The sequence below is a fragment of the Mustela putorius genome, unplaced genomic scaffold (genome assembly GCF_011764305.1).
Source record: "Mustela putorius furo isolate JIRA1106 unplaced genomic scaffold, ASM1176430v1.1 tig00003834_pilon_pilon_pilon, whole genome shotgun sequence".
In the NCBI taxonomy this organism is placed as follows: domain Eukaryota; kingdom Metazoa; phylum Chordata; class Mammalia; order Carnivora; family Mustelidae; genus Mustela; species Mustela putorius.
Genome location: NW_025421987.1, coordinates 130497125 through 130516697, shown reverse-complemented (window position 1 = coordinate 130516697; position 19573 = coordinate 130497125). Strand labels below are relative to the sequence as shown.

Genomic DNA, 19573 nt, shown 5'->3' with positions numbered 1-19573 from the left:
CACATGGATGACTCTAAGACTTCTGACCTGGGACATGGAACAGAGTAAATAAAGAGACATGTTGGAAAGAATAGTAAGGTTAAGGGCACAATCAAAGGTTCAGTACAGTATATGTGGACATGCATCAAAGATGGCAGTTTTTTGGCAATTATGCATTGCCTAATGTCAGTAATAAAAGGCCTACCTTATTCATAATTACCAGGTCATAAAACAATCTTTTTGAGACACTAAATGAGGGTTTCTATTCTAAACATGTACATGAGCATCAGCTAGAGATTCATAATAAATACTTACGCACTGATTTATTCTCATCTGAGATACTATACACCTTTCATTACTTGAGACAACCTTAACAAAATTTCCAATATATTACAAACAAAAGTGTCACTATCTCTGATATCCAAAGAGTTCCTACAAATCAACAAAAAAATACAAAAAACTGAAATCACAAGTCACAAAAAGAATACAAGCGGCCAACACATGTTGAAAAGATGTACAAACATACTAATAAACTAAATGAAAAATAAGTAAAAGATGCTTTTCCTTTTTCAGATTTGCTGAAGTTGAAAGGTGGACAGAAGCCAGTTCTGGCACAGGTGCAGAAAATTGGGCATTCTTGGGGTACCTGGGTGGCTTAGTGGATTAAGCCTCTGCCTTTGGCTCGGGTCATGATCTCAGGGCCCTGGGATCAAGGCCTGCATTGGGCTCTCTGCTCAGCAGGGAGCCTGCTTCCTCCTCTCTCTACCTACTTCTCTGCCTGCTTGTGATTTCTCTGTTAAACAAATAAATATAATCTTTAAAAAAAAAAAAAAAAGAAAAGAAAATTGGGCATTCTCACACATGGCTGACAGATGTAACTTGATACCACCTTTCTAGAAAGCAGCATGGCAGTATTAAAAGCAATATTAAATATTCCTACTATTTAACATAACAATGCTATTTCTTGGAATTCATGCCAAAGAGATAATAAAATAGAATATATATATATACACACATACATATATATACATGTATGTGTATATATATATATAGTGAAAGTTCATGACAACTTTCTTTTTTTCTCTGTTTCTTATTTATTTTTGGGTTCTAGTTACGGCAAAGAAATGAAAAAGAAACAACTTACAACCTGAAAGTCTAACGAGGAGATTGGCTAAATACATAAAGTGTGTCACAACTATACAACAGAACCATCAATACTAGCATCCAGATGCAATTATATTAACATGGAGAACATTTTAGAACACATTGTAAGGTTAAAATAAAAATGCAAAGCATGATCCCAGTTATGGATATACACAATCCATACTAAGAGCAAAATGACAACACTAGTTAACTTTTGTGGGAGACTTACTACATGCAAAGAACTGGGCTACTCATTAAATTCTCACACCAACCCCATGAAGAAGAAACTCTAACACTTTCATTTAGCAGATGAGAAAACTGAGGTCAAACAGGGTAAGTAGGTTTGTCCTATGTCACACAGTAACAAGCAGGAGAGCTGGGATTTAAATTCTAGTGGTCTGAGGCCAGAGCTTACACCCTGAACCATGTGTAGAAGCACTCACATTTCAGTCTACACTGTTTGCAGATTTTGTTTTGTTTTTTAAGATTTTATATATTTATTTGTCAGAGAGAGAGAGAGAGAGAAAGCACAAGCAGGGGGAGCAGCAGGCAGAGGGAGAAACAGGCTCCCTGCTGAGCAAGTAGCCTGATGCAGGCAGAACTTGATCTCAGGACCCTGGGATCATTACTGAGCTGAAAGCAGACACTTAATTGACTGAGCCACCCAGCGTGCATTTTAATAAATGTGCCGCCAATGATTAGTCAGATGTATTTCTCCAAACTGCCATGTCTAAGTAGCAGATTTAAGCTGATTGTTATTTTCTTCTTTACATTTTTCTTTTTGATTTGAATTTTAATGAGCAAGAGTTTTTTTTAATAATTAGAAAAAATGGCTTTTATGGTTGTATATAGAACTATATACATATACTACATATAGTTGTATATAAAATAGTATAGAAGCCCCACATTTTCAATAGTAAGTATAAAATATACCCTTTAGTAAAGGTCAAGTCATATTTTTAAAACTATAATACAAGATAATATTTTGCTTTAAAATATTAAAAACATACCAACTTTGTACAAAAGAAGTTGCCAAACTTTAAAGGCTGTTTGAAGTAAAAGTTCACTAATGGTGAAAAGCCTTCTGTCTGACAGTATACACAATGAAAGGACTCGGTACCTAGGCACACCCTCTCCTATCCAGAAGCAGATGGCCAAAAGCACCAGAGGGCTGCACAGCGATAGAATTTTTAGAGCAGAAGGAGCCTTGGGGTCATTTAGTTCCATGACCTCACCATATCATGTTCATCAGACCCAAAAATCACACAAATAGTGTGGCAGATATGGGACTGAAATCCAGTGCTCTTTGAATGACATGAAGAAGGTGTGGGTTTTTTGTCCTTTTTGTGAACTGAGTTCATAAAGTCAGTTTTACAGTCTCATCATTAGAAGGAACACTGCCCTGCCCACACTGTGCAGCGGCATGCTTTAGCTCCAAAGAAGTCTCACAGACTAACACGAGTGCCAGTGTTGTGTGGACACTGCTCTGAGCAATGTGAATGGCAGGTGGGGGTGGGGGAGAAGGCCCACTAAGGCTTTTTAGTGGAGTTTGGTAAGACTTGACCCCTTTAAGGCTCTAGTACAGAAAATGCTCTTGAGGTTTCCACACTGTTGATGACAACCCTGTCAGGACCAACTCTGCTCTGTTCATGCTTTCGGTTTTCAGCTTTCCTACGCTTATGCCATCCATTGAGCCACAATGTACTTACAAACCTGGTTACCTAAGATGCCCCTTCCCCACCCTGCAACACCTCCTGTGCTCTCTTCTTCTAGTCCCTGTAATCCACCTATGGGAACCTAATGCTCAGGAAATTTCTGTATAGGAACAGCTCTGTGATGCCCTTTCCTTGGGGAATTCCTGTTTCTGTTCTGTATGCAGCAGGGTACAGGTAAGGAGGATTCAATTTTACAGTTTACAGGACAGGGTAATCCAGGTGTGCCCTAAACCTACATCTTCCAATTGGCTAGCCCAGTGGTATGAATAGCAAGACTAAGGTGGTGAAAACACAAAGCCTCATGGCAGCCTTGGCCTAAGCTGAGTTCTACAATCTGCTTTAACCAGAGGATCTTAATAAGAACTTGGTCCACCATTACTAGGCAGGACCAGTACATGGGACCAAAATACAAGATGGGTGGACATGAGGCCTTTAAGTATATGGGAAGAGAGGTTCATGGTCCCACTTGGGGCCAATCTAAAAACAATGATTCAACATATGTGGTCTTCTTAGACTCTAGAAGGTAGCATGATTTCTACAACCACAACCAATTTCCCCCTCTTATCCAGGCTGTCAGCCAGGACAGCAACCAGGAAGGACTAAAAGGCTTAGCATACAGGTTCCATAGATACTGTGGGGCACAAGATAGCCATCCCAAATTCTGCTCTTCACATGTGCTGAACAGGGTCAGAGAGAGGCCTATAAATGAACTGGACTCATGTGACTTTTACTTTAGCTACTGGAATCACTTGCCTATAATAACAGGTAAATCGTGTCCATAGAGGTTGAAACGCACATATGAAGAGAAATACACTGTGAGTTCAACCATGGGTGGGAGGCTAAGGGGCTGAGAGTATGTGCATATTTTATCAAGGATCAAAAAAAGAATAGGAGACCCTATATTCTCTTCCTAAATTGGGGGAGAGGGGGCAATGGAATTATAAATTCAGAGGCTAGTAAGAAGGAAATGCACTTGCTGTCTTCAGAAATCACCTTATTTCAGACTCAAGGAGAAACATACACCAAAATTACAAAATTTTCTGTCATGAAGCAACATAGGAATACACCGGTAAGAGAAAAATGAAGGGCCACACTGACTGAGCTGGAAAATGAGAGGGATTTCTTCAGGAGAAAAGTTGCAATTTTAATGGCCAGGGCTAGAAGGAAGAAGGACAGGACCCCTCCAGAGGCCCTGAGGGTAAAGACAGCTTAGAGACATCCTCTGAAACCTCCAATAGGCAGTTAATTATGAGAGCAACTGTGGGATATTCCTTCTTTGAGACCTAAGGCAGCTACCTCTTGGTGTTATATCAGATGTGGGCAAATTTGATAGTAGAAAATCAGCACTGCACACACACACCCTCACTAGAATTTGACACTCAGTGACACCAACAAGGTAAGGAAGCTGCTGAGGCCTATTCCCATACCTGGGAACATGGTGGCATCAGGATTCCACAGAAGATGCAGGACAGGTGAGACAAGACAACTGAAGACAGCCTGGCCATAGCAGCCCAAGTCCAGGCCTGATTAGATGCTACACCAGCAGAACGCCACCTGGACACAGAATCACCCAACTGAGCCTTGCCACAGACTGACCGATAAAGTGAAGCAACACTATTTCCTCTTCTCATTCAGACTTTCTATCTACTTTCATTATGCCACAAACTGTCAAGATTTTGCTTTTTTTGGCTGGAATGATGTCTGAGAACCTGGAGCAACACTGAATCTCACCTGTAAGCATAGCACTTGACACAAAACAACTCTAATATGTGATAAAAGAATAAATCCATATGATAACCATAAACCATTTAAAAAGATATTTAAGGAGACTTTTTAATGATCCAGGAAAATGCCAAGTGGGAAAAAAGCAAAGTAATATAACAATATGATCTCGATAATGTAACATGTACATTTAATACACAATAAAATACAAAAAGAATTAAGAAGAATTGCACCCAAATGTTAATAGGGTTGGTGAAATTACATGAGATTTTAATTTTCATCCTTATATTTTTTCTCAATCTTCCAACTTTCTACAATGGAAAAAAAAAAGTTTCACTGGCTTTTTAAGTGCACACACTCCAATTCACCAGGCCATTTCTATTCCCTTACATTATTTTAGACCTTTTAAATTTCATTCTTCACTGGCAATTCTATGATTCTTTCAGCAATAGCTGGTCAGAACAGATAATGGTCTACTTTCCACAATGAATTGGAAACTATGTACAATACAGAATAGGCCCTTAGACAACATCCAGCTCTGTAGGTTAGTGTGACTTCAAATTGAAAGGAGACAAATAATAAAGATTTTTTAACTCCAAGGAATTAGATTTTTAAAAATTAAACACCACGGGATTTAAGAGAATGGGATACAACTATTTTTCCGTTTGAGTGAACCTCAACTGTACTTATTTTTAAGTCCAGAACCTCCGCACTTTGTCTTGGCGGCTGAACAGTGTTTTGCTGCAGACAGCACACACCAAGGCTGGCGCTGTGACGGTACCGGGAAAACAGAAGCAGCCTAAAGGAAATCTCTATTCCATCCACATTTCTTCGGTGTCCCAGGCACTGCTCCTGACTTGCATTTATTACTTAAAATTACAGTGTGTCCCAGTCAAGAGCTTGGAAACCCAATCACCCTGATGTCAAAGAGAGCATGACCCCGCAAGTTCGCTCTAGCCACACTTCGTTCTGACACACCCTAACCGCCCCCATGCTCCTGGGACTGTCCGGGGGAAGCGTGAATCCTGAGCCCCGCTGAGCTGGTCCTTCCAAAACACGCCCTTAAGCTTCGCAGTCTTTTCCACCCCCGCCCACGACCTCATTCTCCTTAGCTCTGAAGACCCCCAACCCCAAAGCCTGACTCCAGCCCCAGGTTTCGGCCTCGCTACGTTTCGTTCATTACTCAACCCTCCACCCATAACCCCTCCCCAGATCTCGGCTCCCCCCAGCCCCCACCTGCGACTGCCATTCCCCAACACCTTCAGTCCTCCCTCCCCCATCCCGCATTTGCGCCCATTCCCGTCCCACTTCCCCATTCCTGGGACTGCCAGCACTGAGAGGTACCCCGGGAAGGAAGGGCGGCCGGCGGCGTCCCTAGAGGCGCCCCGCCGCGGCGGGGCAGCCCGGGCTTAGCTCCGCACGGACCCTGGCTCCACGCCGCCGGCAGCGAGAGGGTCTGCGGTCCCCTCCACCCACGTACCGGCCGCAGCGGCAATCCACGTCTTCGCAGGCGCGCCTAAGAGCCAGCGCGACCCGGAGGCCCCTCCGTGCACGCTCGAGGACGGGGCGGGACGGGGCCTGAGGAGCGGGCGTGCCAGGCACTGGGCGTGGCAGGCCTGGAGGGGTCCAGAACGCCGGAGCCCTCAGGCAGGGCCGGACCACCCCGGGAGAGGCGGGGCTCAGCACTGCGTCGCACTGAGCGGGGCGGGGCCTAGCAGGGAGTGCTCCAGGCGCAGACCGGAACGGCTCCGCAGAAAAGTGAGACGGGCCTAGCAGGCCTTTGGCCGGGAGTGGGAACGGGGCGGCGCACGGGAGAGGCGTGTCGCGCGCGCTGCCACTCTGAGAGGGAGTCGGACCACAGAGTGGGGAACGGGGCCTCGCGGGGCGGTCGCACCGTGGGGGGGCGGGACCACGGTGAGAGGGCGTGCCCTACGAGCTGTCATTCCGGGGGGGCGGGACCACATTGGGCGAGGCGTGTCTTGTGGGCTGTCTTTCTTATGAGGGGTGGGGCCTCCCTGGGCAGTCGCGCCAAGAGGGGGCGGAACCTAGTAGGTCCGCTAAAAAAGAATTACTGGTGTCCAGGCTCGGGCAGGAGACCTGCTACCGAGAGTAATAGCTTTTTTCGTAAAAGCGGCAGTCTTCCTCGAATTTCCTAACCTTAACTAACACAGGTACTAATATAGGTCTTTCGTAAAGGGAACGTTGGGAAAGCGACGGGGTTGGGGTGGAGGGTTTAGTCTTCGTTTTTCTACTTAGGCTGATGCTCTGCTTTCGGATAGCCAAGGAAGCCTGTGTGCCTCTTCACATTTTCCTCCTTTCAGTCTCTTACGGTCCAGATTCCACTTTTCCTGCCACTTTCAAATATAAGAGCAAATACCCGCCACCCCTCATCTCTCAGAAGACCTCTACTCTCCCTTTTTCTCTGCTGTAGCCAATTCCGTCTCCCTGACCTTCCTAGATCCTACCCACCACCCACGTCAGAGCCTTTTGCCCTGGCCGTTCCCTCTGCCTTCCTTAATTATGGAGGTTGTTTGCTTTCCTCCCTCGGGGAGCGGAATCCCACCTTTTCGCTGAGCTCCTTTCCTCTTCCATGCCTCACCATCTACTTATCTGCTCTCCTATTTCTTTTTTACATAGCATATCCCACTTAACTGTTTAATGTTATGTTTACTTTCACTCTCTCTCTAGAATGTAAACTTCACAAGGTCAGAAATTTTTGTCAGTTTTGTCCACTAGTATGTTTCCAGTGCCTGGGATAGCCCTAGATCTGCAACATGCCCAATAACTCAGTGGAATGAAAGAAAGCAATGAATGAATAAATGCTTTATAAGGACTACCCCAAACCCCCACCCTCCATACCCATCTCAGCCCAGAGGGATGCCTCCAAGTCCTGCCAAGCCAGAGCAGTGAGGTCTGCTCTTCCACTCCTCCAACCGTTCTTGCAGGGGCCAGACAGGAAGGAGGGAAACTAGGTGAAAGGGAACAAAGGCTGGTTACTCCCTAGGGGCTGTTGTTCTTTCTAGAACTCCAATGCTTCATCAAGGCAGCTCACAACCTTACTGACCAGCTCTCAAACGGCTGTCTTTTAGTAAGTCCTGCATGGCTATATTTAGAAGTTCTCTCTCTTCCCCAAATTGGGACAAATTTTTTCTGAGTTCCTGTAGGTTTAGACATTAAGTACTCATTAGGCTTTTTAAAACTGTAGTTTTCCTATCTTCTCACCCCTTGAACTTGAATCGCAATCCCTCCACATAACTTTATCTTCTGATAGTTATTTGACCATAAGGACTGGCAAAAACAAAATTTGAATGAAAATATAAAGAAATATAAAGAATGAAAATATAAAATATAAAACAAAATTTGAATGAAAATATAAAGAAATATAATCATCTCTACAATTAACAAATTAAAACTTTGTGGTAAAGTACAACAGATTAGTTGTTGGACAACACAAACAGCTGACCTGAGTGAGTTAATGACATGGATTTCTACATAACAAACCACAACACACAATTAGGGATTCCCATCTCCTCTGTCCTTTGTGGGATTTCCTTCATATTCTGTGGCTCCCAGGACCTATTTCCAGTTCTGCTGGCCAGAAAGCTCGGCTGCTCTTGAAGTTTCCTAGGCTTTCTATCTGTTGTGCATATCTGTCTGTGGGGCTATTGTAAAGGCAGTGATGAGGGAAAAGAGAAGAAAATAACAGGGATTCTCTTAGTTACCCATATCACCTTACTATAGCAGCCCAGCACTGGAACTGGGACTAGCCTCAGGACAGAGGAGGGAGAAGAAAAAACAATCAGGAGTTTTAAACACTGTCCAGCTTGTAAAGCCTTTTTTGCATATTTTATCTAGAGGTTTTAATAGTAGTCAGAGGGGTACCCAGGCTGCAGTCGACTTACTGCATTTTGGCCAGAATTGGAATTTACCAACCTGATAGATGAAAAAATGTTTTAATATGCATTTCTCTTATTACAAGTGTGAACGAGACATTTGTATTTCGTCTTCTATGAATTCTCTATATATTTTGTTCAATTTTCTACTGGATAAAGTTTATGTAATAGTAAAAATAGTCCTTTTCTTAGATATGAATGTCAAAACTTTTTCTCAGTTTGCCACATCTTTTTATTTTACTTATGCTGTTTTATTTGCTTGTTTTGTGCTTTGTTTTATTAGCAAGCAGGCCTTTTCCTTTTCTAATTAATGAATTTTACCACACTTTTCTTTTACTACTTAGTATTTCCAGGTTGTATCAGACTTAGAAACACCTTTAACTTTCTTAGATTACTTTGAAAAATTTTCCATGTTTTTTTCTTAATGTTCCATGAGTCACATTTTTCCTTTTAAAATTTGACTTATCAGGAATTTGTTTTGATATAAGTGGAATGGATTTTGCTTTACTTTATATCTTAATACTGACACAATTGCCTGATTTTGTTTACTTGATAACCCATCTTTCCCTTACTGATTTTTTTTAAATATTTTATTTATTTATTTATTTATTTATTTGACAGATGGAGATCACAAGTAGGCAGAGAAGCAGGCAGAGAGAGAGGAGGAAGCAGGCTCCCCGCTGAGCAGAGAGCCCAATGCGGGGCTCGATCCCAGGACCCTGGGATCATGACCCGAGCCGAAGGCAGAGATTTTAACCCATTGAGCCACCCAGGCACCCCTCCCTTACTGATTTAAATGTCATCATTATCACATACTAAATTTCATTCTGTATTTCTGGACTTTTGCAATACATCTTTTTCCTTCTTTAAACTCTCCAGAACCGTGAGAAAAGGCCAACACACCCTGATAGTTTCTGAATCCCTTATTTCTATCATAACTGTCTAGTACAACAGCCACTGAAGTCTTGCCTTCAGTAAACTGGTCATTCCAGGAAACCACAGATGACCATTTAGGTAACTTTTCCCACTGTGTGCCCTATATTCATAGTATCCCATTTTCCTCTGGTGACAAGGTCACCATTGTCTTTAAACCTAGCCAGGTCAGATCCAATCCCAGACTTCCCTCTTGAGGGCCTGATTCCTGCAACCATTTCCAATACCAAATATGTACAGACCAGGGCTAGAACCACAGCCACTGCCTGAGTATGAAGAATGGACAGTTTAACCTGTGATCCATGGATTTCAGAGTTGGATCAAGAAGCTTCCACAACCACTACTGCCACCTGATACCAGGAAGCTTGAAAATAGACTGGAACTTGGTGCAAAGAAGTTTCCTAACTTCTACTACCTAATCTCAAATCAGGTAATTGTGACAGTGATTGATCTCATAGTCACATAATTTGGAAATAATTAGAATTTTCCTGCTTTCTTTTCTTTTTTCTGATATTAAGGAAATGCTTCTGGTGTTTACTCAACAAGAAGGAGGTTGACTTTGGGTTGGAGATAAATATATTTTATTATGAAGTAAGAATCCATGAATTATTATTTAATTGAAAGTTTTTTATTTATCAAGGATGAATGCTGAATTTTTTTAATATGCCTTTTCATCATCCATGAAGACATTTATAGTAACTTTTTTCTTATTAATAATGAATTCTATTAGTAGGTTTCCTTATTTAGCTTTTATTCTGAAAGTGATAGAGAGCCCTTGAGGAATTCTGAGCAGATGAGTGATATTACGTGCCTCACATCTGAACAGGATCACTCAGATTTCTGTGTTGAGAACACACAGAAGAGGCACATAGATGGAAGCAGATTATTACAGTAATTGAGGTAAGAGATGGACTATACCAGAGAGGTACAGTGATGAGAAGCATATAGGTTCTAGAAATATCCAGAAGGTAAAGTTCTCAGGAATTGCAGACATGTTGGATATGAAGTACAAGTGACAGCAGTATCATTAATTGAAGTAGGGAAGACTGTGCCAGGAGTGGGTTTGGAGGAGAGTCAGGACCTCTCTCTTGGACACACTGTTTAAGATCCCTTTTGGAAATCTGAGTTGGAATACAGGCCCTTGGCAGTCAGGAGAGAAGGCACAGCTGGAGGGATGCATTTGCAGAGTGTTAGCGCAGACCTGGTATGTGAAGCTGCAGGCCTGCCTGGGTCCCCCAGAGGTGCAGGAGCCACTAGGGAAGAGGACCAAGGACTGAGCCCAGGGCCTTAGCTCCAACAGTGAGAGGTCAAATCAAGAACCAAAAACAGCAGAGGAGTTTTGCAGAGACTGGCCAGTAGGATGAGAGGTAAGCCAAGAGAGTAGGAGGGGGGACGTCTCAGAAGCAAGAGAAGAACATGAATGAAGAAGAAGCGGTGCCACATTCTGAGGGCAGGTCAAGTAAGATGAGAATTGGGAACGTGAAATAATATGACAGCACTAAGATGAACATATTTGGCCTACCAATTATGGTAACCATGCCTAAATCACTTGCAAATAAACAAAGTATTCAAATTGGATGGATGAAAACTCAGCTCTATATTCTATGTAACAGACAACCTAAAGTAATTTTCAGTTTTACGATAAAAGGATGGTCAAAAGCATGCCAGGCAAATACAAACACAAATAAAGCCAAGATGGTTGGATTCAGAGGAAAAATCATTAAACAAGACAAAGAAAGGGAGTTTGGAACGCTTATGTGTAGAATTCACAGTGAGATAACATACTTACGGATATCTATGCACCAAATAACACTGTTGTCCCTGCCTCAAACAGGGCCTTTGCACCTGCTCTTCCCTCTGCCTGGAACACTCTTCCCTAGCACACCACTAACTCTTTCACTCCTCTAAGACTATTCAAAATGTCGTTTTCTCAATGAGGCCTACTCTCACTGCCAGACTCAAAATTGTAACCTAGTCTCTCTAATCCCTCTAAACTATTTTGCTGTTTTCATTCTGGCTCTCCATGGCTCCTCCTGAATTTGCTTTCATGTCTATTTTCCAGGGACAGGCGGCCAGTTTTCCTTCAATTCTTGATACTTTTTTTTTTTTTTACACTTTCACTTCTTTTCAAAGTGACACCAGCTTGTGTCTACCTCCCGCCTCACTTTCTTCCATGTGAGTCACTGTCAGAGGATATGGTGGGTAGGGTCCAGGTCCCTGACTGGAAGCTCTTCTTAGGGCTCAGTATTGACTTGGCAAATTGGCTCAGCCTTTGCTTTTCTTCCACCCAAAAACAGGCCACTGGAGGACTTCTCCTGGTGCAGTCTTCTCTCTACTCACTGGCAGACTACTTCCTCCATATTTGTGGTGGTGTGTGTGTCCTCATGCAGCCCTACCTCCTTGCTTTTACCTTCATTTTTGACCTGCTGCTGCTCTGAGCCTTGGCTTGGTGCACCCTCTCCACTGGGTCCTTCACTGTGGAGTGCCCCCTGGCCCTCTGTGACACCTGCAACCCTGAGTGTGCTTGCTCCACTTCTGTCTGGGTCCCTACTAAGCCTCACTGCTGTGGGTACTCTCCCATCTGTTTTATGTGGTTGTACGGTCCAGGGTTCTCCCAGTTTGTCAAAGATGAGTATTTTAGCTAGTTCAGGCTGCTATTCCAAAAATACCATATACTGCTAACTTAAACAAAAAAAATTTTTTTTTATTATTTTATATTTTTCCAAAATAGAAATTTATGCTTATATATTAAAACACCTATCTTATCCTCCTAGAAACAAATATGTAAACCTTTTCCATCCTCCCTGTAACTATTGAGTACAAACACTTTTTGCCAGAGTAGACGAAATATCATATAAATATTTTTAATGTCCTGGGGAAAGTGTTATTTTATTTCCACCATGTTTTTACTGGAAACCTATAATATAGAGTAATGATGATTTGACATCTGCCAAATAAGCAAGGACATAATTTGGCTCCCAGTGTTATTTCAATTTCCTGTCTTAGCAGGGAACAGTCTAAATGCCTAATGGGTCCTTTCTGTGTCTTCTCTATATCTAATACATTCCTGGAATAAAGCCATTGATATAATAGAATTCCTCTATGAAATTGCTCACCTGATGGGAACTGCTCATCCTAAGTGTTAGATTTTGATTGAGATGGGTATCTTCAACCATCAAAATCTATATCATTAGTGTCAAGAACTCCAAAGGGTACGACATTTTACCATACCTATGAGCAAGTAAGTTAACCTGTCTCAGTTTCATGGATGTTAACAGAAGACAAGGGACTCCTGGGTCAGAGACAAAGGACTTGATGACTCATTGCATAGGTGGCAGTTTGAGCTCTGTGTTTGTGTGAGTTCCCCTTGAACCCCATGTCCCGTTGGGGCAATGTGGGGCAGCCCAGGTGGATTCTGCACACTCACTGGGTTCACATCACAGCTCAGACACTCTGAGTTTCGGTAAATCTGGTCTTTTAAAGGGGCTGTTAGCAAGCCTGCTGGACCTTTACTTCTGAGGGAAGCATTATCTTTATAATCCTAAACAGAAAACAAATCGCCCTCTGTTCCACACAGAGATACCAGCTCTAGCTTCAAGGCTATTTTCTATACAAACATCTTTCAAAAGATAATTTGGAGCAAAGGTTTTCAGTGCCTTGACTCAGAAGATGTGTAGATATGCCTAAGATTCATGTAGAATTATTTCCCAACAGTTAGGAATGGTCTTGCTACAAACACAACTCATGAGTTTCCCAACAGAAGTATATTTCACCCTTGAGCAACACACAGGATAGGGGCACCAGCACCCACAAGCAGTCAAAAACCTGTGTATAACTTTTGACTCCCTCAGAACTTAACTACTAATAACCTACTATTTAACAAAGCCCTACTGATAGCATAAACAGTTAACACATATTTTTGCATGTTATATGATTATATCCTGTGTTCTTACAATAAGGTAAGTTAGAGAAAAGAAAATGTTAAGCAAATCGTGAGAGAGAGAAAATTTACAGTATTGTACCGTAAAAAATCCACATCTAAGTGGAGCCTCACAGTTCGAACTTGTGTTGTTCAAGGTCAGTATATACTACAGGCTGTATATACTACATTGTTGTATATACTACAGGCTGCACAGATGGAGTTAACAAGACTTTGTAAGAGGACAAAAGATTACTGAATTTCCTTTTCACATGTCTTTGAATTTAAAAAAAAGTTAAGTAACACAGACAGTACAAAAGTAAAAATTGTAGGAGAGTAGGCAGAGAAAAGTATGTCTCTCTCCCTATCCCCTACTACTCAGTTTCTCTCCCCAGAGGAAACCAGTTTATTTTGAATTTCCTAGAGATTTTAGATCTTCCTGTCTTCCTTCCTCCCCTGCCTTCCTACCCACCCCCATACACACCCCCACACACATAAAGACTGGGGTATGTGTATGGATACTCAAGCCTTTCCTCTACCTCCAATTCTTGTCTACTCCTCCACATATCCCCACCCACCAGAAACAATCAAATTTAAGACAGATGAAGCAATCTATAATGAAAAACAGTGCAGTTTCATCCAGTGACTTTTGAAATTCCTGAATTCATTTACTCATGCATTCCCCATTGGTGACCACTTCCTGAGCTCAAGCATGTGAAGGGGAACAAGGCACCTAAGCATAAAGAATAATGAAAGTAGGAGAAATAAATGTACTATAGGAGAACCCACCCTCCCACATCGCTTAGGACACCTTGTTGCTGACACCTACTTCCTTCCTTCACAGCAAACAAAACACTGGCAGCCTAGCTTGAGCCTCCGAGGCCCCATATCTAATTTATTGCTTCGCGCTTATGTCAAATGTTGGCGCTTATCACCCTGCAGGGCCCTGAGCATCACTTCAAGTCCTTTCAAGTACCTTAGACAGAGATAATCCCTCCATCTGACTTCTCCAATATACCCTACAGATTTTACTCTGCTATGTAAGTGTTGTCCAGTAAACCTAAGTGCATAGGTGAAAATGAATTATAACTTTTCTATATGTGACTTTTAAATATAACCCTTTAACCTATATGATGAAGTAGAAAATGGAAAGGTTTTAACAGTCTGACTTGATCTGATATTATAGTTCTGGTTTATTTTGTTCCTCCAATTTGGTAAACTCCAATAGCTTCTCTGTGAGTAGTCCAGTGTGTAAGAAAGAAGTATTTTTATATAGCAAATCCTTAAAAAGAGACCAAAAAAACCCCAAAAAACAACAACAAAAAAACATAAGCAAGAAACAGCTTCCTAGTGTGGGTGTCCCGAGAAGCAGGCCCTAACTAAGACAAGGATTTGAGGGCAAGCAGTTTGTTGGGAGGAGAACCAGGGGACATGGGTAGAGAGAGGAAGAGAGACTGGGAGTGAGGCTGTGTCATCACGCAGGTCACTCCTTAGGGTAGCCGGGGCTGAACCCCACTGGGCAATTCCAGGGCCAGTGGAAAACACACTTAAGTTTCCTGCACAAGGACTGCTAGCTGGGAAAGTTAGTTCTTTGGTACTTTTGGCCTCCATGTCTGTGGGAAGCCAGTGTTCCTGCCACCAAAGTTGCCCTCAGGCAACGAGATGCAGATGCTGGCCAATGGAAGGTCCTGAGGGGATATGGCTGGGCTCTGCCTGCCTCTACTACATGGGTCATTACAGGACCAAGAGAGGCCATTGGCTCATATTCCACATTTGCAAATTCCCCCAAATTTGAGCTAAAACATCATTCCTGAGGGTATAGAATTATAGAAATACACACAGGATTGAAAAATGTCTACTAAGTAACTTTCCTTTTTATTTATTTAAATTATATTAATTAACATATATTATTTGTTTCAGGTTACAGGTCTATGATTCATCAGTCTTATATAATACCCAGTGCTCATTATAACACATACTGTCCCCAATGTCCATCACCCAGTTACCTCATCCCTCTACTCCCTCCTCTCCAGCAACCCTCAGTTTGTTTCCTTTGACTAAGAGTCTCTTATGGTTTGTCTCCCCTTCTGGTATGGTCTTGTTTCATTTTTCCATCCCTTCTCCATGATCCTCTATCTTGTTTCTTAGTTTCCACATATATATACAATGGAATATTACACAGCCATCAAAAAATGAAATCTTGCCATTTACAATGGCATGGATGGAATGAAAGGATACTATGCTAACCTAAATAAGTCAGTCAGAGAAAGACAATTATCATGTGATCTCACTGATATTAAGTAACTTTCAATTTGAGTCCCAGTAACTGACCACAATATTGTTATGTATAATAAATTTAGTGTTTTTCACAAATCCTTTCTTTACCTTAAAATTAGTATAATTGTATTGCCTTGTATTTTTGTTTTAAAGACATATTTTGGGGGCACCTGGGTGGCTCAGGCATTAAGCCTCTGCCTTCAGCTCAGGTCAGGATCCCAGAACCTGGGATCCAGCCCCGCATCCAGCCTCCTGCTCAATGGGCAGCCTGCTTCTCCCTCTCTCACTCCGCCTAATTGTGTTCCCTCTCTTGCTGTGACTTTCTCTGTCAAATAAATAAAATCTTAAAAAAAAAAGACATATTTTATTAAATATGGATATTTCAAGTATTTACTCAGCAATTAAAAAGTTTTTTAGCACCCTGCTTTAACATTTCTTTATTTTTTAAGGTATTGCAAGCCTCAAAAAAACAACCTGGACCTCTGTCACCATTGGAAAGGCCCCAGTTAAACACAATAGAATTAGGGAGAAATTAGGGGCAAAATTAAGAAGAAAAAGGAAGGACATAAGAAACAAAGTGTCAGAGCACTTTGCTCTCACCTAATTGATTAGGGTGTGGGACAGGGCTGTGTGTACTATACCTGAACTGAACAGTGTCTTCTTGCCTTTCAGGCACCAGTGGCTCAGAGGTGGAGCATGACTCTCAGAAACTTCACTTTGTAGACCTAACCTGACAGTTCCAGCTGATCCATGGGCCTTGCTCACATCTTGCTTTTTATTTCTCACCTTAAAGAAAAAAAAATAGGAGCAAAGAAAAAAAAGTAACCAATTGTTGGATGATAAATCAGAAAGTTGTCATTTGTCTCCTAGAGCTAGTGGGACTTAGTACGTGATCTGAATATAATATAAAATATATTGTGGGTATCAATGAATGAATGATAATGAAATCCCCAAAGGGGAATCAATCAGTTTTTTCTGGAAGCCTCCAGAAGTATGGAGAAATGTGTGTTATATTTATCTTTGTGTTTTTTCTTCAAATAAAAGCTGATTAAAGTGAGGTATCCTATTTTTCTAATTAAATTAAAGCTAAAAATTATTAATGTTGTCTTTGTGAACCCAAGCTCTAAATTATTCCTGGGAAAAATATGCCTTCTGCAAAACCAAATGTTTCAGTAATCATTGACTCACTAGACCATAAACTCATTTATGGATAACTCATTTATAAGGATAACCTTCTAACTAGCACTATAATTGAGGAGACAAATAATTGAGAGATAAATATTTTTTTATCACAAGCAAGTAGTAGATGATATTTGTTGAAATTATGCAATTTGTTTTAATTTTCCTTGATCAAAGTTTGTAAAAAATTAAGAAGAAATGCATTTTTCAAGATATGCTCATAGAGAGTGCCTAGGTGGCTCAGTTGTTTAAGTGTTTGTCTTCTGCTCAGATCATGATCTCAGGGTCATGGGATCAAGCCCCACATCTGGCTTCCTGCTCAGGGGGGAGTCTGGTTCTCCTTATTCCTCTGCCCCTCCCTCCCCCAACTTATGCTTTCTTACTCTCATGCTCTCTCTCTCAAATAAATAAAATCTTAAAAAAAATTTTTTTAAAGATATGTCTATAGAATGCTAAAAATAATACAAATTAGAAATTTTGGATTTCCCTTTAAGCATTTGTCATTTTCATGGGATTTTTAGCTGTCAAAATCAAAACAAATGCATATAATATTGGATATCCAGTCTGTTCAATGGGATATGGATGGAATACAATGACAGATCTTTTCTCATACCTTAGAATTTCTGAAAAATGAAAAGCTTATTACAATTACATTATGTATTTACAGGGTAAAAATACTTAGCTCACAGGTATCCAGACAGCAGGTGCTTGGCACATAGTGTGAAACACTGGTCCTGACTCTCAGGGTGCACTGGGCAGGAGTAGTACCACCTCTGTAGGGTGAGATAGTTTTCTTTCCGGAGCATGCATGCGTGCCTGTGTATGTGTGTATGTGGCTGCAGAGCAGCACCACCAAATGGGAGGGTAAGAAAGGGAACTCTCAACAACTATTTTAGGCACCTACCTGTAGTACCTATTTGTTGCTTTAACAAATTACCCCCAGACATGGTGACTTAAAACAACAAAATATTCATTTCCTAACACAGTTTCTGAGAGTCAGGTATGCGGAGGAATGGGTGGTTCTGGCTCAGGATCTCTCTTAAGTTTGCAGTCAAGATGTCATCCAGGGCTGCGGTTATCTGATGGCTCAAATAGGGCACCAGGATCTGCCCCCTGGGTGGCTCTTTCTTGTGGCTGCTGGAAGAATACACCTCACATGGACTTCTTCATAGGACTCCCTATGGCAGGTGGCTTCTGGAAGAGGGCAGGATCAGAGAAAGTAAACAGGAAGTTCTAATGCCTTTTAGTCACTTAATCCCCATAGTCATGCTGTCATTTCTGCATCCTACTATTTGTTAGAAGCAAGTCAGTAAGTCCAGCCCACAGTCAAGGGGAGGGGAATTAGGTGACTTCTTTTGAATGGCTGCAAAGGCGGGGTGGTCAAAGAGCTTGACTTTTTTTTTTTTTTTTAGTAGGTCTATGCCTAACATAGAGTCCAACACAGGTCTTGAACTCATGACCCTGAGATCAAGACTGGAGCTGAGATCAGTTGTCTGATGCCCAACTGACTGAGCCACCAGGTGCCCCAGAGAACTTGATATTTTATTTTTTATTTTATTTTTGTTTATTTTTTAAAAGGTCTTATTTATTTATTTAACAGAGAGAGCACAAACAGGGAAGTGGCAGGCAGAGGGAAAGGGAGAAACAGACTTGAGCAGGAAGCTTAATGTGGGGCTTGATCCCAGGACCCTGGGATCATGACCTGACCCTAAGGCTGACCCTAAACAACCAAGCCACCCTGAACTTGATATTTTAAATCAGCGCAGTGAAGCAATTCCAAGAATCAGATGACTCACCCAGCTTACCCTGACATTGGTATGTGAGGGCACTCACATCTACATATTTCAGGTGTTTGTGGAACATTCCTAGTGCTAATGTTTAATACATAGATCCACACAGCTAAAATAAGTTGAGGAATCCATTTGTGATGGAAATATGATTCTGTTTCTTCCAGAAGGCAGAATCTAACAGATCAGAGTATTGTCAACTATGAGCCTGTTTAGATGGCAGCCTAGAACTTTTTCAGCCTTATTCTGTCATATCAACACAACTAGTTGAATTCAGAGGAGTGTCCTTAGCCTAAGCAAGCCTAGTCCTGAGTTGGGGCCACAGAAATATATGTTTGGTGGCAAGGAGAGGAGGACCTTAAGGGGGTCTGAAAATAATGTTGCTGGCCAGTCACCCCAAAATGGACCACTTTACAATGATTCGCTTGAAGAATTGATACTTAAACATATCAGTCACTAGACACATAGGTATTTAATAGGTTTAAATTCAACAGTACCTTTCAATATTGGTTGTGTGTTTTGAGGGGATGGAGAAAAATGGTTGAAAAATGTATTCTCAGCTAATTCTGTGGAAAGACTTTGCTTGAAACTTCTCCATTCAACCTACTCCATTCTGATGCTCTTTCCAAGCCAGCACAAGCATAATTAAGCATGATCAATGCTGACTGGACTGAAAAATATAACTGTTTAGCGGGGAAAGCTGCACCCCTGGTCATGGAGAACTCTAACTGAGCCCTGCATCGGGCTCCTTGTCCAGCGGTCAGTCTGCTTCTCCCTCTTGCTCTACCCCTCCCCCTGCTCCTGTGTGTGCTCTCTCTCTCTCTAATAAATAAATAAAATCTTTCAAAAAATTATTGTTGGAATTAAGGATAACTATCAATAAAATCATATCCCAAAACACTGTTCTTATAATCAAGGAACCACCTACTGCCCTTACCCATTTTTAACATGTTTAAAGAATTTGATACAGGATTAATTAAAAAAAAAATTGGCTGGAAAAGATTAAACTCCTCCAGGTGGCACCTC

General features: G+C 41.6%; 1 protein-coding gene and 1 long non-coding RNA gene across 7 annotated transcripts in view; one reads left to right on the top strand and one right to left on the bottom strand.

The window, feature by feature from the left end:
* Positions 1-6175, bottom strand: part of ANO10 (anoctamin 10) — a 233015-nt gene extending 226840 nt beyond the window's left edge. For all 5 annotated transcript variants that reach the window (XR_001176641.2, XM_004774157.3, XM_004774159.3 and 2 more), the window contains exon 1: positions 6040-6175. The gene's annotated coding sequence lies outside the window, so the exon portion shown is untranslated. The remainder of the gene's footprint in view (positions 1-6039) is intronic.
* A 28-nt stretch (positions 6176-6203) lies between these two features.
* LOC101670216 lies at positions 6204-16373 on the top strand. Of its 2 annotated transcripts, XR_006609284.1 has the most exons (3): positions 6204-6317; positions 9699-9815; positions 16254-16373. It is a non-coding gene; the product is annotated as an uncharacterized LOC101670216 (long non-coding RNA). The 2 variants fall into 2 exon arrangements; XR_001176642.2 differs by lacking the exon at positions 6204-6317 and having other exon boundaries at positions 9123-9815.
* Positions 16374-19573: the final 3200 nt, after the last annotated feature.